A 5,896-nucleotide genomic window follows, 5' to 3' on the forward strand; every position below is an offset into this window, starting at 1 on the left:
AAATTAAAAATTCTAAAAATAAAATTACAAAAAAATGAAAATGTGGGAACTAGGCCATCTGGCCAGTCCAGGTTGCCCGGTTCTTTCACAAGCCAGTTCTCTGACAGAATTGACAGATTCCATGGGCACAGGACTGATTCCCGGTTTTGACTCAGAACCAGCTTGGTCACCTCACCACTGGCTCCCAATTCTGTGAACATTGGCCAAACTAATTATCTTCATGTTATACATATATTTTCTAATCATGTATTGTTGCTGCAGTTAGCCCTCGAACTTCTGTCATCACCCTCCAGCTTCTGTTTATTCAGGATACATTAACCTTCTTTCAAGGTGAATATAGGATAGATAATTACACATTTCTTTACATTTTCTACAAAGTTCTTGCATGTAGAACAAATTCTGCCTTCCGTTTGGATACGTTCCTCCGAATGCAATCACTCTCTTCTTAGTGTGTAGGGCATGAGAGCTAACTTGCAGCTTACCCAACTTAAAAAAAAATACAGAAGATAGCTTGATTGGGTTATATGGGACAAATTTAAGGTTTTGAACCCTTGACCTGCCTCACCCAAACTGATATGTCGACCGAAGTAAAAACCTAAGGAACAGGTAGCATTACAGAACTCAAAACGAAATTAAAAAATGTTACTAATCACCAGTAATGCTATTGTGAAGTAGTTTGAGGAGTTGCCACTAGGGGCAAAGAGGTTTCCTTGTGCACAGCTAGTCCAGAAGCTTCATTCGTGTCCAGATCCTCAGGATACTTTCCATCAGGCATTGCCCAATTGAAACAAAGCAAGACATTTGCCAATGCAAGCTCCACGATAGCCAATGCGGGCATCCCCTTCGCCCTGCCCCAAATGGTATCAGTGCAAAATCTTGGCCCCTGTAATCAATATTACTACCTACGAACCTTTCGGGTCTAAAGTCTTCAGGGTCTATCCAAGAGTATGGGTGCCTCCCAATTGCCCAAGCATTCACCAAAACTCTAGTCTTTACAGGGATATGGTAGCCTTCTATGTTGCAGTCCTCTATCAATTCACGAGGAACCAACAATGGACCTGGAGGGTGTAACCGCAAGATCTCTTTCACCACTGCTTTTAGGTAATGGAGCTGGTGTAAGTCTCTCTCTTCTATCATGTTTGTGTTATTGCTTTGCCGCATACTTCGTCTTGGGCTTTTTTCAATGCCAATTGGTTCTTCATTAGCTCAGACATTCCCCATACTAGTGCTGTTGCAGTGGTAGCTGTCCCAGCTACAAACATATCCTGCAAACATTTACAATTCAGTGTGCAGCTTATAGCGCCTAACTAACAACAGCGCCATTAAAGGTGCTTGCGGTATATGTATATATAGATCATACGTTTCTGGTCATATCATAGGTGATGACTCAAAACAAAGAATATGTGGTGACATATCATACTTTTCTGGTTGTTACTAAATTTTAATGTTCAATGACCTTTGCCAGATGCATAGAAGGGGAAGTTTAAAACCTAACAGTGGCTGAAATCAATGCCTCTTTCCTTTTTCTTTTTCTTTTTTTATATGTTAATGGTGAGAAGGGGTGGAGCTTATGTTGAGGCATCAGCCCCCTGAACGACCGACATCCCAAGCCCATTACCCACGCTAGTCAATCATAATTTGATAAATATATTGTTCATTCTTGTTAGTTGAGCTGTAGGATTTCAAACATGCAGCACAAATACCAAATACATTTATATATAATTGAATAATTGGAAAATGTTAACAATTGCTTCTTTTTTAGTTGTACCAGATTTCAATATTAACACTACTTGGAGAAAATTCAAAAAAATTCAAATTCCAAGAAGCAGTGCAGAATTTTTATCGCTTGATAGGTTTTAGCAAACTATTGAAATTTTGACTGGTTGATAAGTAAAGCATACATAGAATACAGAACAAACTCAAATTACCGAGACAGAGAGATGAGTTGTGAAATGCCCTCATTCCCGGAGGAGGAGTTAGGGAATTGCAGAAAACAGTGAAATATGTTCAATTTGTTATCTACCATAACAACAGATTTTATGTTCAATTTGTTACCTACCATAACAACAGATTTGATGTTATCTGTAGAGAGGGTGAAATCAGGGGTGCCCTCTTTCTGGAGCTGCAGCAGTACATCCACCAAGTCCTTCTCCTCCTCCTCCTTCCCATGAGTAGCAAGAAGGTGCTCAGCGAATACTTTCTCAAGGAATGAATCCCTTTGGCTCAAGTGTTTCTCCAACCTCCTTTGCAATCCTGTCACATATTTCACCTACTCCAGTGATGGAATGAAGTCCCCCACAAAGAAGCCACCAGTCAATTTCTGCGAAGTCTTCATTATCTCCCTCAACTCTGGCTCCTCCTCCCAGTAACTCTTCCCAAATGCCACTCTGCAGAGCACGTTGTTCGTGAGAGAAAGAAACACATCTCTCAAATTCACAAGAGCTTTAGCTTTGGAGGATAAGAAGATAGAGTCCACGAGTCGCCGCACCTCCTCTTTTCGCACAATCCCGAACGACTGGACCCTCTTCGAGCTGAGAAGCTCCAGGATGCAAATCTTCCTAACATGGCGCCAATATGATCCATACGGTGCAAAGGCCACATATGTGCCGTTGTAGGTGAGGTAGTTGGTGGCCACAAGGATGGGCCTGCTACAAAAGGCATGGTCATAAGTCTTCATGAGGAGCTCGGCCATCTTAGGAGAAGAGACTACTAGAGTGGGGACTTGGCCCAATTTAAGGTGCATGAGCGGCCCATATATCTTGGTAAGATGGGCTAGAGAGCAGTGCGGCAGGGAACCTAGTTGGTGGTGGTTATCGATGATGGGGAGCGCCAAAGGACCGGGTGGTCGCTTCTTTTCGCTGCCTGACTGTTTGTTGCGGTGGAGATAGAGGAGTATGAGGAGCCGAGTGGAGAGGAGAGGGATAATCAAAGTGGTTAACATAGGTTGCGGGCCATGAGTGAGAAGGAAATAAGAGAGAGTTTCCATAGCTGATTGTGAGTTCCCTGCAAGGTTCATGGAAGCCTGGTTTTTGGGATGATCGGTAGAAGAGATAGGAGCTGGAGCTTAGTGTGTTTCTGGGATTTTTAGCCTTACTATGGCATTTGCTAACATACAGTGAGCAAGAGAGCACATGCATCTGATTTTTTCTCATTCTCTCTGATTAGTGTAGCAATGGGAATTTTATACTATGCCTTGAAATAATGGGAAATGTCCAAAAAGAGTAGGACTTTCAAAGTTGAGGATCTTGAGGTACCACTTTACTTCCTGTGTTCTCTTTTGCATAGAGAATCAGAGCATGGGTGAAATACTTTGTTTCAAGTAATTAAACATTTTATTGTCAAACAAAAAAATCAGAGCATGGGATTTGGATTAGGACAACCGTAGAAATTGGTTTCTATGTATTTGTTGAGTGTCTAATCACCTTACATTGTGGAATACCAACTGTGGACATGGCTAATCACCTTACTTTTGTTGAGAAGCAATGCCAATCCTTTTTATGCGTGAATCAAAGGTAACGATCGAGCAAATACTAAAAATGGGCAATTTGCTTAGTGTCAATAACAATAGAAAGCACAAAAAAAAAAAAGAAAATTTTACCAAACATAATTACAATACAAGATTTAACATAGAACATCCTTCAATATAAAAGAAAAAAACTACAAGTTCAATCCGAGAAGAATCCACTAAGATCTAATGAGGTTACAATATGAGTTTGTTCTCAAGTTTTTGCCCAAAACTTGAGGCTTATAATCACATGAGAGAACAACATAACTTTGACAAAATACAAAGTTACTTCACAAGCACCAAGAATATCATCTCTAAAAAAGCCCAAAAAAAATCTTTTAATGACTTGGAGAAACAATTGGATAGCACAACAACTATTCTGGTTTTCCAACTGAGTGTTGAGTGTAAGAGATAGCAAAAATGACATCTGGATGGGCTGAGAATGGTGATAGAAACTTTGCTACAAACCTACAGTTTCTTCTCTCCAAGAGCTTTCAAAAAACTCTATCTTTGCTTGTAAATGGTGTCTTTGAAAAAACTATTTTATTTTGTCTTTTAAAACACCATCTATATTATCTCGCTAAAAACCTCTCGCTCTCTCTCTCTAACCCTTTCTTATATTTATTGGGTTTTTTTTTTTTTTCTTTCACTTTTTATGGGGCTGGACCCCACAAGGTAATTACCTCAACAACATTGTGCGATACCAACTATAGACACCAATGTTTAAAACCCCAGATCGGCAAAGTGAACCGGGCACATCTGAAAACCTATCTAAGTAAAAAATTATCGATCTAGATTGAGAATCTGGCCTAAATTATCCACTAATAAAAAATAAATAAATTTGAAAAAAATTAAAATTAAAAATAATAATAATAATAATAATAATAATAATAATAATAATAATAATAATAATAATAATAATAATAATAATAATAATAATAATAATAATAATAATAATAATAATAATAATAATAATAATAATAATAATAATAATAATAATAAACGGGGCTAGATTAGCCGGTTCTATTATAAAAGTAACCCGTTCCTAGCGGAAATCGCCGTGTCATCTGTATATTAAAGGAACTTTTATGATCTAAATTGACATTTCCTAAATATTGGTGGAAACCATAGATATTTCCTAAATATTAGTGGAAACCATTAGATGCTCTATGGCATACGATAAACTTATACAAAAGATTTTGAGAAAATTGCATATATATCTATTATAGTTTTCGTTATTACGGCTCTATTGAGTAGTTTCCGTTATCACCGTTGTGTCTATTTTTTTCATGTCAAAACGGAAATTTAAAAAAAAAAACGACTTTAACTTTTTTTGGTTGTTGAGTAATCGAATTTAAAGTATTTTCAATTATTCAACAACTGAAAGTACATTAATTTCGGTTGTTGAAGAACCAAAAATTTCAAATTTTTCGTTATTGAAGAACTAAAAATTTTAAATTTTTTATTCTTTAAGAACATAATTTTTTTTACCTATTGTGAGTCTGCGTATCCTCTCTCCACCTCTTTCTCTACATTATATGGATAAAAATTTGTTGTTTTTTTGTAACTCTCCGAGTTCGAGTGAAGTCGTCCTTTGTTTAAATTTTTTTTTGAACTTAAAACATAGATACAGAGGCAATAATGGAAATTATTCAGGAGAGCTGTAACAATGAAAATTATATATATATATATATATATATATATATATATATATATATATATAATTTTCCTAAAAGAAATTTAAAGGTCTTTTTTGATGCATACAATAAACTATACAGAAGATTTTTGAGGTGTCTTTACGATCCGTGGTTTATTCACCGTTTAATATTAGTATGTAAGATTTTCTCTCTCTCTAACCCAAATCAACAGAGTGTCGCTTTCGGATTATCACTTCAAGACTTTAGTGGCGCTCTTTAATACATAATAAGCGTAAGGATAAGGACGATTACGAAGTGCCGCTAATATCGTTCCCAGGTGGAAGGTTTTCATATGCGGAATCGTTACATGGCTTACAGTTTTATAAAGTTTACGTTCTTGTTTTTCTTTTTTTTTTTGGGGGGTGCACTAGGCTCTAAACAATCAGCCTGCCTTCTAATAGTGTTAGAGAAATGGTGTTTCAATATTGAAAATATTTGTAATAGCTTTTTTATAAAGTTTAAAGCTTAAAAAGCACGGTGGATCGACAAATCTATGAAAATTTGAAAGCCTTGAAAATTGACGATCCAAAAATACGTAACAAAATATACTATTTTCAAAACTTGAAATTTATTTTTTCTCATGTCTATGCATCTTGATGTCGAGATGATCAATTTGAAGATATTTAGGCATCGAAACAACCTCTCCTAGTGATATTTTTGAGGTAGGCTCTAGTTTGATTTTTAGAGCCTCAGC

General features: G+C 36.6%; 1 pseudogene across 1 annotated transcript; it reads right to left on the minus strand.

Moving 5' to 3' along the window:
- Positions 1-615: 615 nt before the first annotated feature.
- Positions 616-3,147, minus strand: LOC148778902 (cytochrome P450 71AP13 pseudogene; annotated as a pseudogene). The gene is made up of 2 exons (XR_016048734.1): positions 2,060-3,147; positions 616-1,265 (listed from the first exon to the last, which is right to left on the minus strand). The product of XR_016048734.1 is annotated as a cytochrome P450 71AP13 pseudogene (transcript).
- Between the last annotated feature and the right edge of the window lie 2,749 nt (positions 3,148-5,896).

The sequence above is a fragment of the Amborella trichopoda genome, unplaced genomic scaffold (assembly GCF_054954075.1).
Source record: "Amborella trichopoda isolate Santa Cruz 75 unplaced genomic scaffold, AtrichopodaSantaCruz75HAP2 v2.0 scaffold_242, whole genome shotgun sequence".
Lineage (NCBI taxonomy): Eukaryota > Viridiplantae > Streptophyta > Magnoliopsida > Amborellales > Amborellaceae > Amborella > Amborella trichopoda.